This window comes from Manis pentadactyla, chromosome 4 (assembly GCF_030020395.1).
Source record: "Manis pentadactyla isolate mManPen7 chromosome 4, mManPen7.hap1, whole genome shotgun sequence".
Classification (NCBI taxonomy): domain Eukaryota; kingdom Metazoa; phylum Chordata; class Mammalia; order Pholidota; family Manidae; genus Manis; species Manis pentadactyla.
In genome coordinates, this window is record NC_080022.1 from 113,631,854 (window position 1) to 113,647,983 (window position 16,130).

Consider the following 16,130-nt stretch of genomic DNA (forward strand, 5'->3'; position numbering starts at 1 on the left):
AAGTTTTATGGTTTCATGACTTACATTCAGGTCTTTGATCCATTTGGAGTTTACTTTTGTGTATGGGGTTAGACAATGATCCAGTTTCATTCTTTTACATGTAGCTCTCCAGTTTTGCCAGCACTATCTGTTGAAGAGACTGTCATTTCCCCATTGTATGTCCATGGCTCCTTTATCATATATTAATTGGCCATATATGTTTGGATTAATGTGTGGAGTCTCTATTCTGTTCCACTGGTCTGTGGGTCTGCTCTTGTGCCAGTAGTACCAAATTGTCTTGATAACTGTGGCTTTGTAGTAGAGCTTGAAGTTCAGGAGTGAGATCCACCCCCCCAACTTTATTCTTCCTTATCAGGATTGCTTTGGCTATTCGGGGTCTTTGATGGTTCCATATGAATTTTTGAACTATTTGTTCCAGTTCATTGAAGAATGCTCTTGGTAGTTTGATAGGGATTGCATCAAATCTGTATATTGCTTTGGGCAGAATGGCCATTTTGACGATATTAATTCTTCCTAGCCAGGAGCATGGGACGAGTTTCCATTTGTTAGTGACCTCTTTAATTTCTCTTAAGAGAGCGAGGCGGAGCCAACATGGCGGCGTGAGTAGGACAGTGGGAATCTCCTCCCAAAAACATATATACTTTTGAAAATACAACAAACACAACTAGCCCTAAAAGAGAGACCAGAAGACGCAGGACAGTGGCCAGACTGCAGCTACACCAGCGAGAACCCAGCGCCTCGCGAAGGGGGTAAGATACAAGCCCCGGCCCTGCGGGACGCGAGCGCCCCTCCCCCCAGCTCCCGGCGGGAGAACAATAGGCAGAGCGGGAGGGAGTCGGAGCCCAGGACTGCCAAACACCCAGCCCCAGCCATCCGGGCCAGAGCGCAGACACAGTATATGCCCAGGGGGCCCTGGATACTGGGAGAACAGGGGGTAGACCTCGGAGCGGGTGCTGAAGCTGATGCCCCTGTGACAAAGAAAAGCGGGGGCTTTTTTGAAAGTCTTAAAGGGACAGGGACTTAACAGCTTGACGGAAACAACCCAGGTCACAGTACAGCAGCTGGAAATTACAGGGAAAACCGGGTGCACTAACCCCCTGGGCAACAGCTCTGAGACCCCTCACGGAGGCAAACAGTCAAGCAGCCCCCCCATCCATCACCCCACCGGGCGCTGCGAAAGCAGAGAAGCAGCCTGAGACAAATTCCGCCCACAGAAAGGGAAATTTCTCCCTTCCGGCCAGGCAAGACACAAAGACCCACTCTACACGCAATTACCCAACACAAGCCACTAGGGGTCGCAGTTGCCCCAGTAAAGAAAGGCCAGTAGTAAGTGAAAATTTTGGCCCTCCCAGCTGACAGTCAATAGCACCTGTCAACATGAAAAGGCAAAAAAATATGATTCAGACAAGACTAACCCAGACAGCTTCGGCATCTGCTACATCTTCCCCTGAGAAGGAATCTGGGGAGATAGATTTAGCCAGTCTACCTGAAAAAGAATTCAAAACAAAAGTCATAACCATGCTGATGGACTTGCAGAGAAATATGCAAGAACTAAGGAAGGAGAATTCAGAAATAAAACAAGCTCTGGAAGGACTTCAAAACAGAATGGACGAGATGCAAGAGACCATTAATGGACTAGAAAACAGAGAACAGGAACGCAGAGAAGCTGATGCAGAGAGAGATAAAAGGATCTCCAGGAATGAAAGAATTTTAAGAGAGCTGAGTGATCAATATAAAAGAAATAATTTAAGAATCATAGGCATTCCAGAAGAAGTAGAGAGAGAAAAGGGGATAGAAAATGTCTTTGAAGAAATAATTGCTGAAAATTTCCCCAAACTAGGGGAAGAAATGGCCTCTCAGACCACAGAGGTACACAGAACTCCCATGACAAGGGATCCAAGGAGGGCAACACCAAGACACATAATAATTAAAATGGCAAAGATCAAAGACAAGGACAAAGTATTACAAGCAGCCAGAGAGAAAAAAAAGGTTACCTACAAAGGAAAACCCATCAGGCTATCATCAGACTTCTCAACAGAAACCCTACAGGCCAGAAGAGAATGGCATGATATACTTAATGCAATGAAACAGAAAGGCCTCGAACCAAGACTACTGTATCCAGCACGAATATCATTTAAATATGAAGGAGGGATTAAACAATTCCCAGACAAGCAAAAGTTGAGGGAATTTGCCTCCCACAAACCACCTCTACAGGGCATCCTACAGGGACTGCTCTAGATGGGAGCACTCCTAAAAAGAGCACACAACAAAACACCCAACATATGAAGAAGGGAGGAGGAGGAATAAGAAGGGAGAGAAATAAAGAATCATCAGATTGTGTTTATAATAGCTCAACAAGCGAGTTAAGTTAGACAGTAAGACAGTAAAGAAGCTAACCCTAAACCTTTGGTAACCACAAACTTAAAGCCTGCAATGGCAATAAATTCATACCTTTCAATAATCACCCTAAATGTAAATGGACTGAATGCACCAATCAAAAGACACAGAGTAATAGAATGGATAAAAAAGCAAGATCCATCCATATGCTGCTTACAAGAGACTCACCTCAAACCCAAAGACGCGCACAGACTTAAAGTCAAGGGATGGAAAAAGATATTTCAAGCAAACAACAGAGAGAAGAAAGCAGGTGTTGCAATTCTGGTATCAGACAAAACAGACTTCAAAATAAAGAAAGTAAAAAAAGACAAAGAAGGACATTACATAATGATAAAGGGCTCAGTCCATCAAGAGGATATAACCATTATAAATATATATGCACCCAATACAGGAGCACCAACATACCTGAAACAAATATTAACAGAACTAAAGGAGGAAATAGAATGCAATGCATTCATTCTAGGAGACTTCAACACACCACTCACTCCAAAGGACAGATCCACCAGACAGAAAATAAGTAAGGACACAGAGGCACTGAACAACACACTAGAACAGATGGACCTAATAGACATCTACAGAACTCTACATCCAAAAGCAACAGGATACACGTTCTTCTCAAGTGCACATGGAACATTCTCCAGAATAGACCACATACTAGGACACAAAAAGAGCCTCAGTAAATTCCAAAAGATTGAAATCCTACCAACCAACTTTTCAGACCACAAAGGCATTAAACTAGAAATAAACTGTTCAAAGAAAGCAAAAAGGCTCACAAACACATGGAGGCTAAACAACACGCTCCTAAATAATCAATGGATCAATGACCAAATCAAAATGGAGATCTAGCAATATATGGAAACAAATGACAACAACAACACTAAGCCCCAACTTCTGTGGGACGCAGCAAAAGCAGTCTTAAGAGGAAAGTATATAGCACTCCAAGCATATTTAAAAAAGGAAGAGCAATCCCAAATGAACGGTCTAATGTCACAACTATCAAAATTGGAAAAAGAAGAACAAATGAGGCCTAAGGTCAGCAGAAGGAGGGACATAATAAAGATCAGAGAAGAAATAAATAAAATTGAGAAGAATAAAACAATAGCAAAAATCAATGAAACCAAGAGCTGGTTCTTCGAGAAAATAAACAAAATAGATAAGCCTCTAGCCAGACTTATTAAGAGGAAAAGAGAGTCAACACAAATCAACAGTATCAGAAATGAGAAAGGAAAAATCACAACAGATCCCGCAGAAATACAAAGAATTATTAGAGACTACTATGAAAACCTATATGCTAACAAGCTGGGAAACCTAGGAGAAATGGACAACTTCCTAGAAAAATACAACCTTCCAAGACTGACCCAAAAAGAAACAGAAAATCTAAACAGACCAATTACCAGCAACGAAATTGAAGCGGTAATCAAAAAACTACCAAAGAACAAAACCCCCGGGCCAGATGGATTTACCTCGGAATTTTATCAGACATACAGGGAAGACATAATACCCATTCTCCTTAAAGTTTTCCAAGAAATAGAAGAGGAGGGGATACTCCCAAACTCATTCTATGAAGCTAACATCACCCTAATACCAAAACCAGGCAAAGACACCACCAAAAAAGAAAACTATAGACCAATATCCCTGATGAACGTAGACGCAAAAATACTCAACAAAATTTTAGCAAACCGAATTCAAAAATACATCAAAACCATCGTACACCATGACCAAGTGGGATTCATCCCAGGGATGCAAGGATGGCACAACATTCGAAAGTCCATCAATATCATCCACCACATCAACAAAAAGAAAGACAAAAACCACATGATCATCTCCATAGATGCTGAAAAAGCATTTGACAAAGTTCAACATCCATTCATGATAAAAACTCTCAGCAAAATGGGAATAGAGGGCAAGTACCTCAACATAATAAAGGCCATCTATGAAAAACCCACAGCCAACATTATATTGAATAGCGAGAAGCTGAAAGCATTTCCGCTGAGATCGGGAACTAGACAGGAATGCCCACTCTCCCCACTGTTATTTAACATTGTACTAGAGGTCCTAGCCACGGCAATCAGACAAAACAAAAAAATACAAGGAATCCAGATTGGCAAAGAAGAAGTCAAACTGTCACTATTTGCAGATGACATGATACTGTACATAAAAAACCCTAAAGACTCCACCCCAGAACTACTAGAACTGATATCGGAATACAGCAAAGTTGCAGGATACAAAATCAACACACAGAAATCTGTGGCTTTCCTATATACTAACAATGAACCAACAGAGAGAGAAATCAGGAAAACAATTCCATTCACAATTGCATCAAAAAAAATAAAATACCTAGGAATAAACCTAACCAAAGAAGTGAAAGACTTATACTCTGAAAACTACAAGTCACTCTTAAGAGAAATTAAAGGGGACACTAACAGATGGAAACGCATCCCATGCTCATGGCTAGGAAGAATTAATATCGTCAAAATGGCCATCCTGCCCAAAGCAATATACAGATTTGATGCAATCCCAATGAAACTACCAGCAACATTCTTCAATGAACTGGATCAAATAATTCAAAAATTCATATGGAAGCACCAAAGACCCCGAATAGCCAAAGCAATCCTGAGAAAGAAGAATAAAGTAGGGGGGATCTCACTCCCCAACTTCAAGCTCTATTATAAAGCCATAGTAATCAAGACAATTTGGTACTGGCACAAGAACAGAGCCACAGACCAATGGAACAGACTAGAGAATCCAGACATTAACTCAGACATATATGGTCAATTAATATTTGATAAAGGAGCCATGGACATACAATGGCGAAATGACAGTCTCTTCAACAGATGGTGCTGGCAAAACTGGACAGCTACATGTAGGAGAATGAAACTGGACCATCGTCTAACCCCATATACAAAAGTAAACTCAAAATGGATCAAAGACCTGAATGTAAGTCATGAAACCATTAAACTCTTGGAAGAAAACATAGGCACAAACCTCTTAGACATAAACATGAGTGACCCCTTCTTGAACATATCTCCCCGGGCAAGGAAAACAACAGCAAAAATGAACAAGTGGGACTATATTAAGCTGAAAAGCTTCTGTACAGCAAAAGACACCATCAATAGAACAAAAAGAAACCCTACAGTATGGGAGAATATCTTTGAAAATGACACATCCGATAAAGGCTTGACGTCCAGAATATATAAAGAGCTCACACGCCTCAACAAACAAAAAACAAATAACCCAATTAAAAAATGGGCAAAGGAACTGAACAGACGGTTCTCCAAAAAAGAAATACAGATGGCCAACAGACACATGAAAAGATGCTCCACATCGCTAATTATCAGAGAAATGCAAATTAAAACTACAATGAGGTATCACCTCACACCAGTAAGGATGGCTGCCATCCAAAAGACAAACAACAACAAATGTTGGCGAGGCTGTGGAGAAAGGGGAACCCTCCTACACTGCTGGTGGGAATGTAAACTTGTTCAACCATTGTGGAAAGCAGTATGGAGGTACATCAAAATGCTCAAAACAGACTTACCATTTGACCCAGGAATTGCACTCCTAGGAATTTACCCTAAGAATGCAGCAATCAAGTATGAGAAAGATCAGTGCACCCCTATGTTTATCGCAGCACTATTTACAATAGCCAAGAATTGGAAGCAACCTAAATGTCCATCGATAGATGAATGGATAAAGAAGATGTGGTACATATACACAATGGAATACTACTCAGCCATAAGAAAAGGGCAAATCCAACCATTTGCAGCAACATGGATGGAGCTGGAGGGTATTTTGCTCAGTGAAACAAGCCAAGCAGAGAAAGAGAAATACCAAATGATTTCACTCATCTGTGGAATATAAGAACAAAGGAAAAACTGAAGGAACAAAACAGCAGCAGAATCACAGAACTCAAGAATGGACTAACAGGTACCAAAGGGAAAGGGACTGGGGAGGATGGGTGGGTAGGGAGGGATAAGGGGGGGAGAAGTAGGGGGGTATTAAGATTAGCATCCATAGCGGGGTGGGAGAAAGGGGAGGGCTGTACAACACAGAGAAGACAAGTAGTGATTCTACAACAGGTTGCTACGCTGATGGACAGTGACTGTAAAGGAGTATATAGGGGGGACCTGGTATAGGGGAGAGCCTAGTAAACAAAGTATTCGTAAGTATTCGTCATGTAAGTGTAGATTAATGATTAAAAAAAAAAAATGCAGTTCCTATGTGGTGACCTCTAATGAGTTCTACACAATAATATAAAGGACATATAAAAGTGTAGGCAAAGGGTCTGTTTGTGTTTATACAGAGGATCAAAGCCTAATTTGGCTACCCCGAAAATGAACTAAGAAACGATATGAAAGAGAACTTCCAACATCAGCACTCTCGGGAAGACTCATGCCAGAAGATGATCATCAAAAAACCCCAACAAAGATCCACGCACTGCTACAGCTGTAGATGCACTCATCCCACCAGCTCCTGGACTTGCCATGGGAATGAAGGAGATATCTAAGCTGGCCTGTGCATACAGTAAAACAACAAATTTGACTGGATCTATACTGTTGGAACTCAACCAAGAATTAGGAGAAGTGCAAATTGTAGCGCTCCAAAATCTTACAACTACAGACTATTTACTGTTAAAAGAACATATGGGATGTGAACAGTGCCCAGGAATGGGTTGTTTTAATTTGTCTGATTTTTCTCAAACTATTCAAATTCAGTTAGATAATAACCATCATATCATTGATAAGTTTTCACAAATGCCTAGGGTGCCTAACTGGTTTTCTTGGTTTCACTGGAGATGGCTGGTAATTACAGGTATGCTTTGGTTATGTAACTATACTCCTATTATGTTAATGTGTGTGCGCAATTTAAGTAGTAGCTTAAAATATATACATGCTGAAGTTACTCTACAAGAAGATATGTCAAAGAAATAATCAATCTTCCCATGTTTTCTCCCGCCTGCTACTTCTATAGCTTTTCTTCTTCCTTCCTAATTACAACGAATTCTTAAATAGAATTCGTGCCTCATATCAAATTTACCGAGTATCATAACTCCTCCAAGTGGTAAAGATACCTCAAGACAAATGCTGGGCATAGAAGCCACAGGGCATAAATATGCAAAGAAATAAAAAGCTAACCATTTCAAACAATAAGGCTTCTCTCTCACTTACCAACTTAACATTTCCCTGTGTGGCCCCGGAAGATGACTGGTTAGCCAGAGATGGGTAAGATTCCTCAAGGGAGGAACAACCTAAGACAGGCACAGTCGCTGGGGGGTCATCAGGTGAGAAATTGGGGATCAACAGAGGTGAGGCTTAGAACCTCACCCCCCCTGTACTGAGAGAAATCTTCTGCATATGTGGATGTTTTATTGCCCTTGTCTAGCTTGGATTAACACATAGTCTACAGGCACACACCTGATCATCTACATTTGCTCTCTTACAACACTAAACTATGTTTTCTACCTTTATGTTGTATCTACCTACCACTTCAGCATCTTATTAAAAATAATAAAGAGAGAAATGTGGTATCCACATATAAATCAAGTATAAAAATCAAATGTGTATTCATATTTGAACTGACTGTTTATAGTTCATAATGCATGAGCAAAACCAAAAGTTTCTGTGATGACTGCCCTTGTACTGTTCACCATGTAACTTATTCACTATGTAAGAATTTGTTCTCCATGTAAGAACTTGTTCGTTATGCTTCAGAAGATTGGAGACTGACGAAAATTAGGCTTGGGGTGGATTAATGATTGTGCATTGAGCATTGACTCCCCTATACAGAATTTTATTGTTGTTAACAACCATTTGATCAACAAATATGAGAGATGCCCTAACAACAACAACCAAGAAAAAGTACACACTTCCAATTGTAAAATAAATAAGCAACCGGGATGTAATGTATAGCATAAGGAATATAATCAAAATATTGTAACAACTTGGTATGGTGATAGCTGGTACTTAGAATTATCATGTATATAAATGTTGAATCACTGTGTTGTACACCTGAAACTAATGTAATGTAATACTGTGTGTCAACTACCCTTCAATAAAAAATAATTATCTAAAAAAAAAAAAAAAAAAAAAAAAAATTTCTCTTAAGAGTGTCTTGTAGTTTTCAGGGTTTAGGTCTTTCACTTCCTTGTTTAGGTTTATTTGTAGGTATTTTATTCTTTTTGATGCTATTGTGAATGGAATTGTTTTCCTGATTTCTCTTTCTATTAGTTCATTGTTAGTGTATAGGAAAGCCACAGATTTCTGTGTGTTAATTTTGTATCCTGCAACGTTGCTGAATTCCGATATTAGTTCTAGTAGTTTTGCAGTGGTGTCTTTAGGGTTTTTTTGTGTATAATATCATGTCATCTGCAAATAGTGACTGTTTGACTTCTTCTTTACCAATCTGGATTCTTTGTATTTCTTTGTTTTGTCTGATTGCCGTGGCCATGACCTCCAGTACCACGTTGAATAACAGTGGGTAGAGTGGGCATCCCTGTCTTGTTCCCTATCTCAGAGGTAAAGGTTTCAGCCTCTCGCTGTTCAGTATGATGTTAGCTGTGGGTTGATCATATATGGCCTTTATTATGTTGAGGTACTTGCCCTCTATGCCCATTTTGTTGAGAGTTTTTATCATGAATGGATGTTGAATTTTGTCGAATGCTTTTTCAGCATCTATGGAGATGATCATGAGGTTTTTGTCCTTCTTTTTGTTGATGTGGTGGATGATGTTGATGGATATTCGAATGTTGTACCATTCTTGCGTCCCTGGGATGAATCACACTTGGTCATGGTGTATGATCCTCTTGATGTATTTTTAAATTTAGTTTGCTAATATTTTGTTCGGTATTTTTGCACCTACATTCATCAGGGATATTGGTCTGTAGTTTTCTTTTTTGATGGGGTGTTTGCCTGGTTTGGGTATTAGGGTGATTTTGGCTTCATAGAATGAGTTTGGGAGTATTCCCTCCTCTTTTATTTTTTGGAAAACTTTAGGGAGAATGTGGGGTCCGTCATGATTTTTCCTTTCTCATTTCTGATTCTGTTGATGTGTGTTGACTCTCTTTTTCTCTAAATAAGTCTGGCTAGAGGCTTATCCATTTTGTTTATTTTCTCGAAGAACCAGCTCTTGGTTTCATTGATTTTTGCTTTTGTTTTATTCTTCTCAATTTTATTTATTTCTTCTCTGATCTTTATTATGTCCCTCCATCTGCTGACCTTAGGCCTCATTTGTTCTTCTTTTTCCAATTTCGATAATTGTGATATTAGACTATTCATTTGGGATTGTTCTTCCTTTTTTAACATGCCTGGATTGCTATATACTTTCCTCTTAAGACTGCTTTTGCTGCGTTCCACAGAAGTTGGGGCTTTGTGTTGTTGTTGTCATTTGTTTCCATATATTGCTGGATCTCCATTTTAATTTGGTCATTTATCCATTGATTATTTAGGAGCATGTTGTTAAGCCTCCATATGTTTGTTAGCCTTTTTGCTATCTTTGTGCAATTTATTTCTAGTTTTATTCCTTTGTGGTCTGAAAGTTGTTTGGTAGGATTTCAATCTTTCGGAATTTACTGAGGTTCTTTTTGTGGCCTAGTATGTGGTCTATTCTGGAGAATGTTCCATGTGCACTTGAGAAGAATGTGTATCCTGTTGCTTTTGGATGTAGGGTTCTATAGATGTCTATCAGGTCCATCTGTTCAGTGCCTCTGTGTCCTTACTTATTTTCTCTCTGGTGGATCTGTCCTTTGGAGTGAGTGGTGTGTTAAAGTCTCCCAAAATGAATGCATTGCATTCTATTTCCTCCTTTAGTTCTGTTAGTATTTGTTTCACATATATTGGTGCTCCTGTACTGAGTGCATATATGTTTATCATGGTTATATCCTCTTGTTGGACTGAGCCCTTTATCATTGTGTAATGTCCTTCTTAATCTCTTGTTACTTTCTTTATTTTGAAGTCTATTTTGTCTAATACTAGTATTGCAACACCTCCTTTTTTCTCTCTGTTGTTTGCATGAAATATCTTTCTCCATCCCTTGACTTTTAATCTTTGCATGTCTTTGGGTTTGAGGTGAGTCTTTTCTAAGCAGCATATATTTGGGTCTTGCTTTTTTATCCATTCTATTACTCTGTGTCTTTTGATTGGTGCATTCAGTCCATTTACATTTAGGGTGATTATTGATAGATATGTACTTATTGCCATTGCAGGCTTTAGATTTGTGGTTACCAAAGGTTCACGTTTAGCTTGTTTACTACCTTACTGTCTGACCTCACTCTCTTATTGAGCTGTTATAAACACATTCTGATGATTATTTCTTTCCCTTCTTTTTCTTCCTCCTCCATTCTTCATATATTGGGTGTTTTGTTCTGTGCTCTTTTTAGGAGTGCTCCCATCTGGAGCAGTCCCTCTAAGGTACCCTGTAGAGGCGATTTGTGGGAGGTAAATTCCCTCAACTTTTGTTTGTCTGGGAATTGTTTAATCCCTCCTTCATATTTAAATGATAATCGTGCTGAATACAATATGCTTGGTTCAAGGCCCTTCTGTTTCATTGCATTAAACATATCATGCCATTCCCTTCCGGCTTGTAAGGTTTCTGTTGAGAAGTCTGATGATAGCCTGATGGGTTTTCCTTTGTAGGTGACCTTTTTTCTCTCTCTGGCTGCCTTTAATACTCTGTTCTTGTCCTTGATCTTTGCCATTTTAATTATTATGTGTCTTGCTGTTGCCGTCTTTGGATCCCATCTCTCGGGAGTTCTGTGTGCCTCCGTAGTCTGAGCAACTATTTCCTCCCCCAGTTTGGGGAAGTTCTCAGTAATTATTTTTTCAAAGACACTTTCTATCCCTTTTTCTCTCTCTTCTTCCTCTAGTTCCCCTATAATGTGGATATTGTTCTGTTTGGATTGGTCACACAGTTCTCTTAATATTGTTTTATTCCTGGATATCCTTTTATCTCTCCCTGCATCACCTTCTATGCATTCCTCTTCTCTGGTTTCTATTCCATCAATGGCCTCTTACATCTGATCCATTCTGCTTATAAATCCTTCCAGAGTTTGTTTCACTTCTGTAATCTCCCTCCGGATGTCTGTAATCTCTCTCTGGACATCTATATTCTCCCTCTGGACTTTATCCCTTAGGTCTTGCATATTTCTCTGCAGCTCTGTTAGTATGTTTATGATTTTTATTTTGAATTCTTTTTCAGGGAGACTGGTTAGGTCTGCCTCTGCAGATCCTTTCTCAGGTGTACCTATCTTGGACTAGACCAAATTTTTTTGCCTTTTCATGGTGATAGCAGTGGCTGTAGGCAGGTTCCGGGTGTGTCAGCTGGGAGAAGAATGTCCTTTCCTGCTTGCTGAATGCCTTTCCCTTCTCCGCTTCCTGTGACTTTTACCTGCACTCCTGGAGCAGCCACTGGGTTAGTCCCCTAAGCTGCTGTCGGCGGGGTGTCCATCAGAGCAGCACAGAGCCCTGCAGGGCGTGGCAGGCACACCAGGTATGCTCCTCCATGCTACTGGCGACCATGCCGGACAGCTGTGTGGCAGCAGCGGCCTTTGGGTCTGGCCCGGGAGGCTGTGCATTGGGCTGGGATTCCGGTCAGCTGCTGGGAGTGCACCTGCTTCCTCTGGCTCCGCTGCAGGTGTGCACAGGGCTCTTCTGTGCAGGCTTCTACCGGGCTCTGGCTTCACTGCCGCCAGTTCACATGAGCTGCACCCAGGCTGTTCGGTCGTGCCACTGCGGGCTAGCACAATTGTCTCCTGTGGCACACAGATCTGCTTTCAGTTCCTTCTGGCGCTGCCATCCCTGACGCGCACTGCCACTCTCCTGCTACTGGGCCCATGTGTTGGGGTCCGTGCCAGTTTGAGGAATGACTGGCATGCTGCTTAGTGCCATGAGGGGCTTCAGAGCTGCACTGCCTCCATTTAGAGTGCCTACGTTTCCCCGGTATTCACAGCTACTGGGATGACTTCGCCCATCTATGGGGTCCCTGTCTCTTTAAGACTTGCAGAAAGCACTCGCTTTTCTTTTGTCTCAGGGGCGCCAGTTGCGGGGACCTGCCCACAGGTTTTGCTTTTCCTTCTCTCTAATATCCAGCACCCCGTGCACCTTGTGTCTGCGTTCCGGGTACGGATTTCTAGAGCTGGTTGTTTAGCAGTCCTGGGCTTTCACTCCCTCCCCATTCTGACTCTTTGTTCCCACCGGGTTTTGAGGTGGGGGAGCGTTCGGGTCCCGCCTGGCCACGGCTTGCATCTTACCCCCTTCATGTGATGCTGAGTTCTCACAGATGTAGATGTATCCTGGCTGTTGTACTGCATCCACTGGTGTCTCTTTTAGGAATAGTTGTATTTATTGTATTTTCATAAATATATATGTTTTGGGGAGGAGATTTCCTCTGAACTACTCATGCTGCCATGTTCCCATGATCCTCACTAATGCATTTTTTAATGCCCCTTGGAATAAATTAGTTAGAATGAGATGTGATTTTTTGTTGTTGTTTATTGGTTGATTGGTTTTTAAAACACCTAGCCAGCTGAGCAATTCAACAAACAATATAACAACTGACACAGTTCACCTAGAGAATCTGAAGAAGGGTTAATTACTATCTCATTAAAGCTCACTTGAAAAAAGGGAAACAAAGGCACTGCTGAGTGAGGTATGGATATTTTAACATTTAAAAACTCAAAAATCTATGTATGTATATATGTATCTAGGAGAGACATGGACTGATTTTTAGAGTAAAGAAAGTAAGAGAAACCAGCATTTTCTGTGTGCTCCCTGGGTGTTAGAGCTCTGTGTCAGGTAGCCTAAGAGTGTAGGAGACACATGAGCTTCTGTGTGAGTGGTGTCTGACCCTGAATCATCACTTTGCTGCTTACTAGCTATGTGGATTTGAGTAAGTTTTTTAACTTCTCTGACCCTCAGTTTTGTCTATAAAGTATGGATAATTTTTGATTTGCAAGGTTGTAGTGAAACTAAAATGTCTGAAATAGGCATTCAATAAATTTTAGTTTTCTTCCTTTTCCACAATGGAATAAATAATAACAGATTTTTGAATAATTCATATCAAGTCAAGTAACAGAGACTGGAACTCAGTTTTTTTATTTCCAGCCCTAGAGGAATCTTGAACTTTAAGCTGGGGGTAATCTGCTTATACTGATAGCTGAGCTCCTGAGCTCCTTAAGTCCTGTTTGTTTGTTTTTTTAAGCCCATTCAGATAATCTCATTTGTATATTCAGAGTCTCTCTACATTTTCTCTAATAGCCTCACTATAGGAAACTGCTACTCCTACCTTTCATGTCTGTATATTCTAATGAAGGACTGGTAACCAGTCAACCCTTAAAGCTTTAATCCTAGAGAAAGTTGGAAAAGCAAGAAACACATCTACATGATTTGGAACCAGAAGATAAACCTCCATTTCACCCTTTAACTAATTACTGTACTTTATTGTAGGCAGTAGGAAGACAAGATGTTCATCGATATATAGATGGAGAAGTGAAAAGAAATCAGTAATTTGAGACAATTTAATATATCTAAAAATCTTTTAAAAATGAATGCATTTCCCTTGCAAATACCATACTACTTTATGCTAGATGGTTACATAAGAAGATAAGAATACTTATAAACTACTGGTAACTGCGTACCTTTAAGCAGAGCTTCATTAACTTTCACTTACCATACTCCCCAAAGATTAGGTAAGATGTTACTTAAAATAGGTTTCAGAGTCTGGGTTAGTGGCCTTTTAATAGTGCCAAATGGTTTATCATTAGAGAGAGAATGATATTTGCCATCTGTTTGCTGGTAATTTCCAATCAAATCCAGCATTGCCTCAATTTTTACCTTTTTCGTCTGATTGCCCCCACAGCTTGCATACACACCTTTGATTACATTAGAGTGCTCAACGCAGGTTACACTCAGCATGTAGTATTATTTTAGAGGGTCCTTCCAGGTTATCAAAAGCTCTTGTAACACAGGGGACTATGACCTACCATCCAACAAAGTAAACCTTGTATGCAGTGTGTCTAGTACCAACTGACCCTCAATTCCCCACACCAATAGTTATCTTTAGAAAGTTTGGAGGAAGAAGAATTTTGCCTTTTTTTCTCCTAATTTGGCCACTCAGAGTTCCTCCTCAGTGTCTTGTGCTCCTCCTTGATAGTACAGCCAAAATACAGAATGCTTTGACATCACTTAGTATTCCTAGGCACAGAGATGCTTTATCTGTAGGATGCTGGCACACAGATGGTAGCAGAGGGGAAATCTCTAACTGTGCATGTCCTATGACTCTTTTATCTTCCCAGTAGAATTGCACTTAGAGATTCAACTGTGCACAGGGGTTCCACATGGGAACACCCCAATTTCTAATCTTTCCTTTTATCTTAAAAGTGGACTATGTAATGCTCTTTGAATTGTTTTAGAATACTTTTGGTGTAGTTTGTAAGGAACAATTGTCTTTTAATTTGATTAAAACAATTATTGAGGGTTTTAGCAGTCTGGAATACAAAATTTTTTTGTTGTATTTAAACTTCAAATGAGTGTGGTCAAGGGTTATGGGAAACACTCATAAATATTTTACCTCTATATTTATACATATACATATGCATATATAAACACGTATACATACAATAAAGGCAAATTAACATTGATTGGTGAAATTATATATACTCCTAAATTTATAGACATTAAAAAATATAGAATTATAGATGTATGGAATGAGTGCAGACCCCCTGGCAGAGTGGAAAGAACTTTGGTTTGAGAATCAGAAACCTATACTCTGGTCCCAGCAGCATTCTAATGAGCTGCATAATATCAGCAAGTTGCTCTCTTTAAGTCTCATTTACTTTATTTGCAATAGAAATTTTTTTGGATGAAATAAAACATACTACTTAAATTTCTAAAGATCCTTTGATGATTAGTGTTTTTTCAGTAAATGGGTAGTGAGATAGGTTTGTATAAATTGGTTACTATTTAGCAGTAACTATCATATACTCAGTTGCTTTTTAGGTATATCATTGGTAGTATAAAATAATTTTATTTTCTTTCATTAATAACTAATATAACTAGTGTTTTGTTGATAATATACCATGATTGAAAGTTGTGTAGTCCTTAAAATAAAATATTAATAACTCAATAGAATATGTTTTGAGTGTAAGTAGAAGAATGAGCCTATTTTTTATTTTTTCACATAACTTCTGCCCCCAATGGGGGTTTGAGATCTTGAGCAACCATTGAGGAATTTCCCTTTAAATTCCAAAGATGAAGGTAGAAGAAAAGTTGCCTACTTTTGGGGAAGGGGAGGAGGATGGTGGAGTATCAGAATGTAGGGAATTATCACCATTTTTAGTTAGATTAAATATGCTTTGCTTGGATTTTTTTCTTTTAATCTGTAAATTGAGATGATCTTTAAAGTCCTTATTGGTTCTGATATTCTGGATGTTTTCTTTAGGTTTTATAGTAGTAAACTACAGTAGGTATCTTTCGTACATACTTTCCTACTCCTTGTTAACTCTTTTGCTGTTCATAATAAATTCATGTATGTTTTCCTCCTGGGAGGAAGAATATTGTTAATTGTTTTTCTTTGACTGGAAACTTCGACCCCAATAACCTCCACTCCCACTAACATTCGTTGGTAGGTGTATTTCAGTTAATACCTTTGACAGAGAAAGACTGTGGGGCATAACTATTTCCAAAGCTTGGGCTGTCTCAGGAAACAACCACCTTTGGATTATGTTTGATAGAGATTGCTAT